This window comes from Sus scrofa, chromosome 17 (genome assembly GCF_054392235.1).
Source record: "Sus scrofa isolate SSC_HxYL_T2T_F1_AM1 chromosome 17, Sscrofa_HxYL_maternal_Yorkshire_Landrace_v2.0, whole genome shotgun sequence".
Classification (NCBI taxonomy): domain Eukaryota; kingdom Metazoa; phylum Chordata; class Mammalia; order Artiodactyla; family Suidae; genus Sus; species Sus scrofa.
In genome coordinates this window covers 33,830,911-33,847,149 of record NC_139399.1, presented here as the reverse complement: position 1 = coordinate 33,847,149, position 16,239 = coordinate 33,830,911, and the positions used below count along the sequence as shown (strand labels likewise).

Genomic DNA, 16,239 nt, shown 5'->3' with positions numbered 1-16,239 from the left:
CTCCATCTAAAGGTGGTTTTTTTTTGTTTTTTGCTTTTTTTTTTTTTTTTTTTTTTTGGTCTTTTTAGGGCCACAGCCACAGCACATAGAAGTTCCCAGGCTAGGTGTCAAGTCAAAACTGTAGCTGCTGGCCTACATCACAGCTACAGCAACACGGGAACTGAGATGCATCTGCAACCTACACCACAGCTCACAGCAACACCATGCCCTTTAACCCACTGAGCAAGGCCAGGGATCAAACCCGAGTCCTCATGGATACTAGTTGGGTTTGTTAACACTGAGCCACAATGGGAACTCCAAAAGTCTTTTTTTTTTTTCTTGAACCAGAACATTTATTGTAAAATACAGAACACTTCACGAATTCGTGTGTCCTTGCCCAGGGTACAGGCTAATCTCTGTATTGTTTGAATGTTAGTAAAATGCTGCCAAAGTAAGAACTCTATAATCTTTTATGTCTTTGCTTCTGGGAAACTGGAAATCAATGAAAAAATGTACTGAAACCATGGGAAGTGTGAACAGTTGATATGGATTAAGTTGTGCCCCAGCCCCATCCCCCTGACCCTGCACCCACCAAAAGAGATGTGTTGGAGTCCTAACCCTGGGTACCTCAGAACGTGACCTTAAGCAGACATAGAGTCTTTGCAGATTTAACCAAGTTAAGAAGAGGTCACTAGGAGTTCCTGTCCTGGTTCAGTGGAAACAAATCTGACTAGGATCCATGAGGACGCAGCCTTAATCCCTGGCCTCCCTCATAGGTTAAGGATACAGCATTGCTGTGAGCTGTGGTGGAGGCCACAGATGTGGCTCAGATCCTGCATTGCTGTGGCTGTGGCATGGGCTGGCAGCTACAGTTTCGATTCAGATTTGACCCCTAGCCTGGGTACCTCTATATGCCATGGGTGTGGCCCTAAAAAGACCAAAAAAAAAAAAAAAAGTCACTGGTGTCCTTATAAAAAGAAATTTGGACCTGACACACCAAGAGGGAAGGTGATGGGGACACAAGGAGAAGTCTAGCAGAGGCAGGAGGGCTGGATGGATAAACCAAGGAACATCTGAGGCCACCAGAAGCCAGGAGAGTGGCATTGAATGGTACCTTCTCTAGAGCTTCAGAAGAAGTGTCCCACCAACAACACCTTGATCTTGGACTTGTGGCCTCCATACCTGTGAGATGACCAATTTCTGCTGTTTCAAGCTGCCAAACTTATGGTGTTTCATTTCTGCAGTCTAGGGAAACTAACACAGCTGCGGTGTTAGAAGGCCGCATGTTCACTGCTGTGACATTATATTGATAAGAGTATCCAGACTCTTGATAAGAGTTTGGGACTTCATGACAGTCAGTGATTTCCCCAGCAAGATCTCAGGACACAACCTGAGAGACAGACACAGGTATGTGTACACATTCTAGCTGCACAGGTCACTAGCTGTGTGACCTTGGACAAGCTCCTAAATCTCTCTGAAACTCTTTCCTCATCCTTTTTAAAAATTTATTTTGTTTTGTTTTGTTTTTTCGCTTTTTAGGGCAGCACCCACGACACATGGAGGTTCCTAGGCTAGGAGTCTAATCGGAGCTACAGCTGCCGACCTACACCAGAGCCACAGCAACGCAGGATCCGAGATTTGTCTGCAACCTACACCACAGCTCACAGCAACACCGGATCCTTAACACACTGAGCGAGACCAGGGATGGAATCCAGAACCTCATGGTTCTTACTTGGATTTGTTTCCGCTGCTCCACGATAGGAACTCTAAACATTTGTTTTTATTTATTTTTCTTTTTACGGCCGCACCTGCAGCATATGGCACTGGCATGGCTGATCAGGGGGCAATGGGGCACTCTTGAGATCAGTAATGGTAAGCTTGGGGCAGGGAGAGGAATGGCTACGGCTGGCTTTGATTAGCCTGATGCTCTGGGAAATGCAGCCTTTAATGGTGCCAGCAGCCTTAAGGGACCTGGAAGCTAAAGCTGGCTTCCAGATGCCAGGCGAACCAGCCCTACTGATCCTGGTCACTGATCTGGCACCAAAGCTTTAGCCACAAGTTTTCAGAAATTTTAGCGTTATAGTAAAACTCAGCAAATGTGAAGTTCCCAGGCTAGAGGTTGAATCAGAACTGCAGCTGCAGGCATACACCACAGCCATAGCAACACCGGATGCTTAACCCACTGACCAAGGCCAGGGATCAGAACATGTCCTCATGGACCTCATGGATACTGTGTCAGGTCCTTAACTCGCTGAGCCACAATGGGAACTCCCAAATATACTTTTTTTTTTTTTGACAGGCAAGGAGGCTCTGCCCCCAAATTATACTCGTAATGAAGTCTAATCCATTTTTCATTGGCGGTTCATGTCTTTGTTTTTTCATTGCTGTTAGCCTTGGCCATAGTTGACTCTTAATAAACTTGGGATGAATGACTGGATGAAAGAAGGTACAGACCCAGGGGCCCTGGGCGGCTCTGCTGCTCAGCGAGGCGGTCTTGCCTTGGTCCGACCTCTCAAGCAGCTGCTTGGACTGGAAATCGAGGCCAAATCATTAATTTCTTTGTCTGTCTCAAGTTGCTCTCCTGGAAGCTTTACTATTTTACCTTTTGCATTTACGTCCACAATCCACCTTGAATGGACTGTGGTGCATTTTTGTGTAAGCTGCTGTGTGTGCAGGTACCCCCTGTCCCAACTGTGTTGCTGGGTGAGAATCAGAACGTTAAGAACTGGGGCAAATGCTGGTGTTCTGACAACTGCCAATGCTGAGATTAATAAACCACCCTTCCTCTTGGATCCAGAAGATGCATGTCTCCTCCCGGCCCCCATGAAACCAGCTGGCTCACTCAGTAACTTGGAAATAGGATAATACCTTAGATTCTTCACAGTTCTTGACACTTGTGTGCAAAAAAACTGTTTATTATTGTAAATCTGAGTTTGGAGTTCCCACTGGGGTGCAATGGGATTGGCAGCATCTCTGAAACCCGGGGGCATGGGTTCAATTCCCTTCCTGGCACAATGGGTTAAGAATCTGGCATTGCTTGCAGCTGTAGTGTAGGTTGAAACTGCAGCTCAGATCTGATTGCTGGCTCGGGAGCTCCATATGCCTCGGGGCAGCCAAAAAAGAACAAATATTTTTAAAAATATTAAATAAATAAGATAAATCTGAGTTTGGGGGTGGTCAGCTATAGATGACAGTGAACTCCCAGATGGGTCGCTTCATTACTGTAACTGGGTCAACCTGGTCAAAGGCTGGGGCTATTTTCTTTTCTTTTTCTTTTTAGGGCCGCACCCTCAGCATATGGAGGTTCCCAGCCTAGGGGTCGAAATGGAGCTACAGCTGCCAGCCTACACCACCGCCACAGCAACACAGGATCTGAGCCATGTCCGTGATCTACACCACAGCTCATGGCAATGCTGGATCCTTAACCCACTGAGCGAGGCCAGGGATTGAACCTGTGTCCTCATGGATACTAGTCAGGTTTGTTTCTGCTGAGCCATGACTAGAAGTGCTGGGGCCATTTTCAAGATCCTGACACATGTTGCTAATTTACTTTCCAAAAAGGTGGTTCCAATGTATACTCTCACCCCACCCCCAGTGATATGTGAGCAGATTTTTCCTACTGAAGTGCTAAGGTCCTCTGTCCTTTTCCCCCTGCATGTCTCCTCTCGAGTAACTTATGCCTTTGTGCTGGTTTTCTTGGTTTTGCTTTGTTCTCCTGTTGGCAAGAGACCCAGGAAATGGGGCAGAGCCAGGTGAGTCTGCGAAGGCAGCCTGCTCAGTGAGACCATGAACTGTGGGAGAGTCTGTTGCCAGGAGTAACAGAAGCCCCTGCCAGGTCCTGAGGGGACCCCAGTGAACCCATGGCCTGGGAAGACCAGCCCCAGCTCTCCACAGTAAACTGCATCTCATGACCTGTTCTCTGAGTCCTCTGCAGTGCAGACTTGGTGGAAAGTGCTGGAGGAAATGGCAGGCTTGCCAGAGTTGGCCCCAAGGCCACCACTTAATCACTTACTTCAAACAGGACTGTGCTGTGACTGTGCCCCTGTGGCAGGAGGGAGCCGGCCACTGCTCTGGGCGGAACTTCAATCCCCGGAGGACGTGTCTGCGCCTCTCTCCTCACCTCTCCCCACACATTCAAACCTACCTGCCCCCCCCAGACAAAGAAGCCACCAGAGGCTTGGCCCACATGGGCTCTCGAGGACCAGGACAGAAGCCAAGGAAACCCTTGGGAGCCAAGGGGGTTTGTGCAGAGGCTGGTGTTGATGCACATGAACCTGCAACATCCATGAAACCACTCTTTCCAGGTTGGAGTGGTTGCACTGAAGCTGCAGCAGCACCTGTCATCTTGGGTTTAGAAAACTCAGGGAAGAGATCAGTAAGCTTACTCTGGAAAAGGCCAGACAGTAAATGTTTCGGGCTTGTGGGCCATGTTGTCTCTGTTGTAACCATGGAACTCTGCCCCTGCGGTGTGAAAGGAGCCTTAGACAACACACAGACCAATAAAATCCCATTGTGGCTCAGTGATAACGACCCAACTGGTATCCATGAGGACTGGGGATCGATCCCTAGCCTCGCTCAGTGGGTTAAGGATCTGGCATTGCCATGAGCTGTGGTGTAGGTCTCAGATGTTGCTCGGATCCCATGGTACAGTGGCTGTGGTGTGGGCTAGCAGCTGCAGCTCTGATTCAACCCCTAGTCTGGGAACTTCCATATGCGGCAGGTGTGGCCCTTAAAAAAGACACACGCACAAAATGCCACTTACAAAATCTGCTGACTCCTGACTCAGGAGATGGTGGTCCAAAAAACAGGACTAAACCTTGCCCTCAGCTGCTCAGGTGGAAAATATTTTGTTATGTCTTCATTTATCAGACACTTAAATATTCTCACAATGTCCCGGACATCTGGAAGAGTTTTATAAATATTGGTGCACTTAATTATTGCCATGTCCCTACAAGGCATGTGCTATTATTCTCCCTGGTTTGGTACAGAGAGGTCAGGTAACTTGCCCAAGGTCATACAGTGGTACGTGAGAGCCTTGGGACTTGGATGCACGCAGCTTGTACTCTTCGCCATCACCCTGTGCTGTGGAAAGGCAGGATGGCCTTCATGGAAGGAACATCCATTGGGCACCTTGCTCTGTGCTAGCCTGGGGCGGGGAGGGGAACAGGGACAGAGATGACAAAGACCCAGTCCTGAAATGAAACAGAAACCTATGGGGCCTTCCCAGGACAGACCCCCCCCACCCCCGTGCCCTCCACCTGCCTCTTGTCTGTAGAGAAACATTAGCCAAAGAATAAAATTAATCAGAGAAATGAGAAAACACAGAAACAAAGGAAAGCAGTCAAACGGGACAAACTAATAATAGCTTAGTCATTGAACAAAGTCAAGGACTTTTCATTCCTCCTCAAGGACTATAGGTAATATTCTAAGCCACAGCCTGGGCGCTGTTTTGCAGACACTGAAACCCCCACCAGGTGGAAGAAGTTAGTACATGATGATCAGACTGTAACCATGACATCAGCTGTCACGGTTCTGAGAATTGGCCTCAAAGAAATGGGAACAAACTGACCTTGGAACTGAGGACTAACTGTACTTAAAACAATCAAGATGATGCTGATCAGACCGCTGAATGCCCAATTTTGAGATAACTGTCAGAGCTGATGGTGCTGTTTCTGCACGTGGCCCCCTCCCTCCACTTATCCACCCCTGAAGCTCCCCTTTAAAAGCTCTTCCCCCCGATTGTCAGTGAGGGAGTTGGCCTTTGGACATGAGTCCATCTTCTCCCCGAGTTGCTGGACTTTGACGTAAAGCCAACTTTCCCTTCCTGTGAACACTTGCCCTTGTCTTGAGTGGTGAGCAGCGGACCTGAGTTCAGTAACGGTCTCACCCTCACGGAGCTCCAGCCCTTCAGGGACAGACTAGTGTAGACTCACAGTGGGTGTCACCCCAGAAAAACATGGGATGCAGAATGACTCCGCTCACATGAACGTCAAGAACTAACAAAACTCCCCTATGGGGATAAAGGTCAGAAAAGCAGTGACCGAGGAGGGCACGAGGGACCTGCAGTACTGGAAATGCTGGTGTCTTCAGGTAGGTACCTTGTGTACCTAGGTAAAAAGTCATCAAGCTGACCCAATAAAATACACACATTCAAAGAAAAAAGAGCCTGGTGGAATTCGATGGAAGCTGGCAGATGGTGAAGCAGCTGCTCTCTGAGGCCACACCTGAGAGGTCATCACAGCAGCCCATCCCGGTACTGAAGGGCTCTCAGCCCCAGTCTCACTCCTCGGGGTTCTATGGGGAAGAAGTGGTGTCATGGTTGATGGTATGATGGACTATGAACCAGTGCAATTGGGAACAACACTGATGGCATCATCTGGCAGGAGGATGCCTGGGGGTGGCATCAGACCAGACTCAAGACCTTTCTCAAGACCAAATCCCTTGGGGATGGGCTGGGATACTTAATACGACACCTGGTCAGAGATATGGGATCCACAACTTGGTCTTGCTGGTGACCCTGGGTTTTTTTGTTTGTTTGTTTTTTAGGGCTGCACTTGCAGCATATGTTAAGTTCCCAGGCCAGGGGTTGAATGGGAGCTGCAGCTGCCAGCCACAGCCACAGCCATAACAACATAGGATATGAACCGCATCTGCAACCTACACCACAACTCATGGCAATGCTGGATCCTTAACCCACTGAGTGAGGCCGGGGATCAAACCTGCATCCTCATGGATACTAGTTGGGTTAGTTACCACTGAGCCACAACAGGACTGACCCATCAGCCAGGACTTGAGCCTGGAGACTGTGTCCCTGACCTTGCTGACGGCCCTGTGAGGAGGCTCAAACTGTAAACTCCTCGAAGACAAGAGTCCTCTTGGGAATCCTGGTGCCCTGCACAGGGCTAGAGACTTGGGACGTGATCAGCCCAAACCCTGGCACTGAAGACTGCCTTCCAAACTTCGCTCTGGGCACCCCACGCTCTGAAGGAAGACTCTGCACTCACCGTTCCCAGCTCAGAGGCTGCAGTTGCTCACATCTCCCTGACTGGACAGGCTGTCTCACCTCACACCTCAGGTTCTCAGCCTGAAGACCCCAAGAAAGGCCACCTGGAGGTGCAGATTTATTTCCTGTCCCTCCACTTCAGTGATGGGTCAGAGATGAGGTTAGAGACATCCTCAGCCCTCTCACATCCTTACCTAATTGGCGAAGATTCATCCACTCACCAGTCCACTCAACCATCTGGCACGCCATCCATCCACATACCACCTGTGACTTCCACCACACACCTGTCCTTCCAGGAGCTAAGGGTCTTTGGGAGTGATATTCTCCTGGAGGTTGACTGCACTGGGGGTTTTCATAGATGGCAAGATCATTGAGGGTGGCTTCCATGGCAGGAAGACTTCACAGACCCGGACAGATGGGAGAGGGACTGATGCTGGGGCACTAGCATCTGCCCACCCAAGTTCAGACCCACCACCAGCTGGCTCTGTGAGCTTGGGCAATATTAAATAACCTCTCTGTATGTCACCCACCTGACCTGGAAAAGCCATTGAGGTAAACTCCCAAAATGGCCCCAGACCTTCACCCCTCCTTGAATCCCGCCCCAGGCAATCTGACTGTGGCTCCTTTCATCCAGAGGTGGAGCTATTTTCCTTTTTTTTTTGGTCTTTTTGCTCTTTCTTTGGGCCGCTCCCGTGGCATATGGAGGTTCCCAGGCTAGGGGTCCAATCGGAGCTGTAGCCACCGGCCTACGCCAGAGCCACAGCAACGCGGGATCCGAGCCACGTCTGCAACCCACACCACAGCTCACAGCAACGCCGGATCGTCAACCCACTGAGCAAGGGCAGGGACCGAACCCGCAACCTCATGGTTTCTAGTCGGATTTGTTAACCACTGCGCCACGACAGGAACTCCTGGAGCTATTTTCCTACCTTTTGATCTGGGCTGACCGGGTGCCTTGCTTTGGCCAACAGAATGTGACAAAAGTGATGTTGTGTCGATTCTGGGCTAGATCTCCACAAGCCTGGGCGCCCTTTGTCTTTCTCCCTCATCTTCACCTGTTTCCCATGCCCATCCCTTCCCCCACCACAAAAACAAGCCCAGACTACCCTGCTGGAGGAAGAGATGCCATATGGACCAAAATCCTTATTGCTCCAGCCAACAGCCAGCCCACTCCCAGAAGCCAAGCTGATCTGCGGGTGACCACAGACCCATGAGGGAGACCAGCTGAAACCAGAGGGATCGCCTATGAGAGCCCAGCCTAAATCATCCACTCACAGAATCACGAGTAAATAACTGGTGATGGTTTTCAGGCCCCTAAATTTTGGGAGTGGTTTTATGCAGAACTACCATGGCTGCAGGTGAGTCAGGCAATAGGATTACATAACTCTTGTACCTCAAGTCACGGAGGGAGTTAAATGAGATGCTGTATGTAATGTGCTTAATTCAGTGCCAGGCACAAAACAACATGCCATGAATGTTCACTCTTACTCTTGGTGTGGGTCACTGTCCCATGTGAAGATCAAAAACGAGATCTGAGCCACATTAATTGAGCTAGAAGTTTGAGTTCCAGTTGTGGCTCATTAGGTTAAGAATCTAACTAGTGTCCATGAGGATGCAGATTCCATCCCTGGCCTCACTGAGTGTGTTAAGGATCTGGCGTTACCATGAGCTGTGGTGTAGGTCACAGATATGGCTTGGATCCCGTGTGGCTGTGGCTGTGGTGTAGGCCAGCAGCTGCAGCTCCAATTCGATCCCTAGCCTGAGAACCCTCATATGTCTCAGGTGTGGCCCTAAAAAGACAAAATATATATATATATATATATTGTGCTAGAAGTTGTCTCCACCTGAGCATCCAACCAGCTATTTTTGAGCCACCAGTGGCCCTACCTACAGAAGCCTGGGCTCTGCCTAAAATTTCTAGCAGAAGCTTTGTAAAGTTACATGATGAGCAGGTGCATGAACCAGGAGTGACCTGTGAAGACAGGGTGACCTGTATGATGCTGAGCTCACCTGTCACATCAACATAAGGCACCTGCCACAGGACAACAGACAGGTTCCAGCAGTCCCCCATATCCAGAGAGAAATGCAGTGTAGCCAGCTCCCTGGAGGACAGTCCAGCCTTCCTCTGGAAATGCCAGGAGTGTGTGCAACTGGACACAAGGTGTGAGCAGATGGCGTCTGGAGACCAGCCTTACTCCCACTGCGACACTTTGAATATAGTGGATCATGAAGCATTTGTGGTGCCACCTGACTCTGAAATTCTAACTCCAGCAGTGATCACGGACTCCCCACCAAGACCATGGAGGACGTGTACAAGGATGGTTTTTGCTGCCGTGCTTGTAGTGACAAAAAACTGGAACCTGCCAGAATGTCCAACAATAGGGAGATGGCTGAAGAAATTGTGACACTTACACACCTATGGATACACTGCAGCTTTGTTTAAAATTAAGGGAACTACTGGAGTTCCCTTTGTGGCTCAGCAGTTTAACAAACCTGACTAGGATCCAAGAGGATGTGGGTTCAATCCCTGGCCTCACTCATTGGGTTAAGGATCCGGCATTGCCGTAAGCTGCAGTGTAGCTTGCAGATGTGGCTCAGATCCTGCGTTGCTGTGGCTGTGGCCTAGGCTGGCAGCTATGGCTCCAATTTGATCCTTAGCCTGGAAACCTCCATATGCCCCAAGTGTGGCCCTAAAATAGCAAAAAAAAAAAAAAAAAAAAAAAAAAAAAGTAAGGGAACTATGCTCAAAATTTTGTAATAACCTATAAAAGACTCTGAAAAAGAATATATGCATAGCCTATATCTATATATATATATATATATATATATATAGGAATCACTTTGCTGTACACCTGAAAGTAACACAACATTGTGAGTCAACTATACTTCAATTAAAAAAAAAAAAAGTTGCTGTGCATCAGAGAGAATTATATCTACTCATGTGTGATGGAACACGATTGATGGAGGATAATGTGAGAAAGAGAATGTATATATGTATGTATCACTGGGTCACTTTGCTGTATAGCAGAAATGAACAGAACACTGTAATCAACTATAATAGAAAAAATAGAAATATTATTTTAAAAAAGTGATTAAACCTATGCCTGTGGACCTAGAAGGACTTTTATGATGTACTGTTAAGAAAGACAATCAGGGAGTTCCCATCGTGGCTCAGTGATAACAAACTCGACTATCCGGAGTTCCCGTCGTGGCGCAGTGGTTAACGAATCCGACTAGGAACCATGAGGTTGCGGGTTCGGTCCCTGCCCTTGCTCAGTGGGTTGACGATCCGGCGTTGCCGTGAGCTGTGGTGTAGGTTGCAGATGCGGCTTGGATCCTGCGTTGATGTGGCTCTGGCGTAGGCCGGTGGCTACAGCTCCGATTAGACCTCTAGCCTGGGAACCTCCACATGCCGAGGAAGCGGCCCAAAGAAATAGCAAAAAAAAAAAACAAACTCGACTATCCATGAAGATGTGGGTTCAATCCCTGGCCCTGCTCAGTGGGTTAAGGATCCGGCGTTGCCATGAGCTTCGGTGTAGGTCACAGACGCAGCTCCAATCTGGCATTGCCATGGCTGTGGTGGAGGCCAACAGCTGCAGCTCTGATTTGACCCCTAGTCTGGGAAGCTCCATATGCCATGGCATGGCCCTTAAAAAAAAAAGACAAAAAGAAATTTAACACTGATACAAAGTAGGTTCTCTGATCATAAGAAAATTAAGCTAGAAATCAATCACAGACAGATACAGGAAAATAATCCCCCAAGACGTGGAAATTAGGTAACTTACTTCTAAATAACCCATGAATCAAAGCAGAAATCAGAAAACATTCCAAATTTAACAATGTTAAATATTACAATACTTTGAGCTCACCTACCAATTACACAGTTTATAATTCTTCAAGTTCTTTGCCACGTGACTTGATACTACCACTCACTGGCGTAAGCAGAATTTCTCTCCCCTCCCTGCTGAAACTGGGCTGGGACATGTGACTTGCTAGAGTCAAAGGAAAGGGGGTGGAGACAGAATGGGCCAGTTCCTGACCAAGGCTTGTGCTTCTCTTCTATCCTGTATCTCAGATGCCATAGAGAACCTCTGAACATCATCATGTGAAGAGCATCCCTCCACCCCGTGCCTGCTGCATTGCGGCCCTGGGACCCAGAGGAAATACGCGTGGGACACCCCTGAGCTATCTATATGCACAGGTTGAATTAGAGAGGCCAAACCAACCCCTGCCAACCTGCAGAAGAAATGGTTATTGCTGTGGATCACTGAGAATTTTACATTTTTTACACAGCAACAACTTATTGATACAGTAGCCGACATGCACAAAAGATTCTCTTTATGTTAGGGATTGTTGTAAGACCTACACTTATGTTAACTCATTGCACCTGAAATAGTCCTTCTTCATGGATGAGAGGACTGAGGTTTTTGTTTGTGTTTTTCGTTTTTGTCTTTTTAGGTCCACACTTGCAGAATATGGAAGTCCCCAAGCTAGGGGTTGAATCAGAGCTGCAGCTGCCAGCCTACACCACGGCTACAACATCAAAGGATCCAAGCAGAGTCTGCGACCTACCCCACAGCCCATGGCAATGCTGGATCCTTAACCACCTAAGCAAGGCCAGTGACCAAACCCACATCCTCATGGATACTAGTCAAATTTGTTACCACTGAGCCACAACAGGAACTCCCGAGGAGACTGAGTTGAAGCTACTTGTCCAAGCTCACATAGTTAATAATGGCTATATGACCACAGGATACAATGCCTCTGGACATCTGCTGGGTGAGACAATAATTGGTCTTTGAGTAGTTTGAGCTGGGCCTTACCTTACCTGCTGCTGAAAGCATCCTACCTCGTCCACCTGCATGGCCTTCTCCTGGCCTCACCCTCCCCAGCCATAGAGAAGCTCTGAGGAGCCTGGGACGAAAGGCATGCTTTTCTAAAACATTAGTTGACACTCAGCTCCTCCAAGATGTCCCACGATCAAAAAAGCCAGTACATCTGCCTTTCTGCCTACAGACGTGCAGGGAGGACAAACACCAATGTGTACACACACCAATATGTACAAAAGAGAAACCAGTATGTACAAAAGAACAAAAGTGGTGTGACAATAAAATGGAGTTAACCCCTGAGTTGGGAGAGGAAGTAGGACCTGACCTTTTGGGGAAGGTCAGTCACCGAATGCTTGGGCACCAAATGCTCGGGCCTGGAGAAGGCACGCATCTTGGAGAATGAGGTGAGGAGCCTCCACCGGGGAGGCAAAGAGCCAAGCCTGGAATCGTGTGTGATAAAGGGCAGGTTTCCACCTGGACCAGGCTCTCCAGCCTTGGCCACCAACAGAATCACCTGAGCTGGGAAACTTTTAAAAATCCCCATGCCTGGGCCCCAGACCAACTATAGCAGATTCTCTGAGGACAGCACCCAGGTCTGGGCATTTTTGTGGCCAAGGCTGAGAAACACGACCCTCCAGCTTCATCTGAACTAGGGTTTTCTCCACTCCCCTAAGGGAAATAACCATCATTATCCCAGGCTGCCGGCCACCAGACAGCACACTGCGTACTTCACAAGCTCTTGCATGTCCTCCTCACAACACATGACAGGCTTTTAACAAATAGGGAAACTGAGGCATAGTCAGCCAGTGGCAGGTGTAGGGGTCAGGCCCAAACAGTCCAGAGGCCAAGCTTTTGACGGCCATGCCACACACCTCAGGGATTCAAATAACCTGAGAATTAGGGGAGAGGACAGACATTCCCAAGAGGCTCAAAAGAGGGCCTGGGCTGGGCGGGCATAGCTGTTGCCCTGGGGGAACCAAGAGGGGGGCAGGATTCCTGGGATGGACTTCGTGGACTGATGGGGGCAGATTAACAAGGGAACCAGGCTGAGCAGCTGGAGCAAGGGGCCCCCAAAACAGAGAGCATGTGCCTTATTCTTCCATGCAGCACCTTCTCCTGGGACTCAGAAATAAGGAGGGGGCATGGTTGAGGACCAGCCAAGGGCCTGGAAAAGATACTCCAGGACCTACCTTTTTTTTAACCTTGGTCCCTCCCTTCTCTTGCCCTCCCCCATTCCATCCCTCTCCTCAACACCACATAAAGGGGACTTTTAAGGAACCCTCACCACAAATTCCCAGGTGGGACCAGTTGGTTAGACTTGGTTGAAAATCATTTCAGTTGTGGAAAAAGCTCCTATGACTAAACGATGAGAAGCACCAAGATTCCCCTATTTCATTGAAATTAAAAAACAAAGGATGCAAACAATAAAAAGAAGGAATGCTATTAGGAAAACAATGGAAAATGTTCAACCACACTAATAATTTTTAAATGGCAAATTATTGGCTATTTTAAAATTAGCATCAAGTACTTTAAGTGATAATACTTAATCCTGGGAGTTTTGAGGTAAGACTAGAGCCTTAACATATTAATGATAGAGTTGGCAACGAGAAGCTGGCAGTGAAAAAGTTCATATCCTTTGACTTAAGAATTCCACTTCTGGGATCTATCCAGAAGTAAACAAGTCCAATCCATGGCAAAAAAAAGAAAAAAAGAAAAGAAAAAAGAAAAAAAAAAAACCCTTAACCATAAATATGTTCACTGCAGTGTTTTATATATATATAAAAGCAGAAATCTCACTGAGAAACAATAGAAGTATAACTACGAAAACAGAACCACTACAGAATGGTCATGAAAACCATTTAGCAAATTGAAAGAAACGACTGTAAAGTGATACAAGTAGATAGTCCCTCATCTACTTTCTGTTTCTATTAACTTGCCTTTTCTGGATATTTCATATGGAAGAAATCCTACAATATGTGTTCTTTTAAGCCTGGCTTTGTTCACTGAGCATGTTTTGAAACTTTCTGATGAGTGACGTTTCTCCCGTTATAGTATTTATCACTCCTTTGCTCCTTTTTATTAATGAGTATGCACTTATCACATTTGTTTATCCATTCATCAGTTGATGGACACTTGGGTTGTTCCCATTTGGAGGCTATTATGAATAATGCTGCAGTTAAGATTCACGTATAAGTCTTTGTGTGGACGTGTTTTCGTTACTCCTGAGAGGAACTGCTGCGTCATATGGTTCTATGTTTAACACTTTGAAAAACTATCAACCTGCTCTCCCAACAGGACTGCACCATTTTACACTCTCACCAGCAATGTGTGGGGGCACCCATCTCTGCATAGCCTTGTCCATCCTGATTACATCTTCTTGTGAAGATCATTTGAATTTCCCCAATGACTCATGATGCTGCGCATCTTTTCATGTGCTTATTGGCCACTGGTACACCTTCTTCAGGGAACTATCTATTCAAATCATTTGCCCATTTTAATTGGATTAGCTTTTTAATTTAGACTTTAATTTTTAGAGCAGCAAAATGGAGCAGAGATTTCCCACATATCCTTGCCCCACGGATACACAGCCTTCCCCATTATCAACATCCCCCAGCAAGGTGGTACACTGGTTATAGGAGAACTTACACGGGCACATTGTCATCCGAGGCCCATAGCTTACATTAGGGTTCATTCTTGGTGCTGCGCACAGCAGGGGTTTAGACGAATGTATAATGACATATATCCCATCATTACGCTATCTATCATACGGAGTATTTTCACTGCTCTAAAATCCTCTGTGCTCTATTATCTCTCCCTCCCTCACAAACCCCCAGAAACTGACCCTTTCACTGTCTTCACAGTTTCATCTTTTCCAGAATGTCATGTAATTGGGCTATTTTTATTTTTTAGCCGTGCCTGTGACACATGGAAGTTCAGCCAGGGATCAAACACACGCCACAGGAGCGACCTGAGCCACTGCAGTGATGCCAGATCTTTAAGGGAACCGCAAGGGAACTCCAGAATGTCATATAGGTGGAATCACACAGTATATAGCCTTTTTAGACTAGTTATTTTGCTTAATAATGTGCATTTAAGGTTCCTTTATGTCTTTTCATGCTTGATAGCTTGTTTCTATTTATTTATTTTTGCTTTTTAGGGCCACACCCACGGCATATGGAAGTTCCCAGGCTAGGGGTCAAATTGGAGCTACAGCTGTCAGCCTACATCACAGCCACACCAGATCTAAGCCACATCTGCAACCTACACCCACAGCTCACTGCAACACCGGATCCTTGACCCACTGAGCAAAGCCAGGGATTGAACCTGCAACCTTATGGTTCCTAGTCGGGTTTGTTAACCACTGAGCCACAACGGGAACTCCTGTTTCTTTTTAGTGCTGAAAAAGATTCCATTGTCTAGACATACCAGTTTATTTATCCATTCACTTACTGAAGGATATCTCGGTTACCTCCAAGTTTTGACAATTATGAAAAAAAAAGTTTCATAGGCAGGTTTGTGTGAAGACAGACATTTTAACATCATTTGGGTAAATATGAGTGTGATTGCTGGATCATGTGATAAGAGTATATCTATCTTTGTAAGATACCACCAAACTGCCCTCCAAAGTGACTGCACCGTTTCTCAGTCTCACCAGCAATGAATGAGAGTTCTGTTGCTCCGCATCTTCGCCAGCATTTGGTGGTGTCAGTGTTGTGGATTTGAGCCATTCTAATAGGTGTGTGGTTGTATCTCGTTTTTGTTTGCAGATCCCTGATGACATATGATGTGGAGCATCTTTTCATACGTTCTCTGCACATCTTCTCTTTAGCTCTTTTGCCCATTTTAAAGTCATGTTCATTTCCTTATTATTGAGTTTTAAATGATCTCTGCGTATTTTGGCTAACAGTCCTTTATCAGATGTGTGCTTTGCAAAGATTTTTCTCTGTTTGTGGTGTGTTTACATTGATTGATTTTCTAATGGTGAACAATTTAAGCACACCTGGGATAAAACCCACTTGATCACAGTGTGTAATTCTTTTCATAAATTGTTGGATTTGATTTGCTAATATTTTGGTGAGGATTTCTGCATCTATGTTCTGGCCCAGTTTTCTTTCATTAGTCTGTCTGGTTTTAATGTTAGGCAATGCTGGCCTCATTACGAGTAAGGAATTACTCCCTCTGCTTCTATCTTCTGGAAGACTGTAGAAAACTGGTATCATTTCTTCCTTAATTGTTACCAGTGAATCCATGTGAGTAGTTTTCTTTTTATTGTTCAGTTGTAAGATTCTTTATATATTCTATACATACTTTCTCAGATACCTGATTTCCAAGTATTTTTTCCCAGTCTGTGGGTTATCTTTTCACTTTCTAGATGGTGTCTTTAGAAGTGTAAGTATTTTTTTACAGTCCAATTTACCCGTTTTTTTC

The 16,239-nt window shown here is 46.8% G+C and overlaps 1 pseudogene; it reads right to left on the bottom strand.

Moving 5' to 3' along the window:
- Positions 1–338: 338 nt before the first annotated feature.
- LOC146395210 (U6 spliceosomal RNA) lies at positions 339–437 on the bottom strand (annotated as a pseudogene).
- Positions 438–16,239: the final 15,802 nt, after the last annotated feature.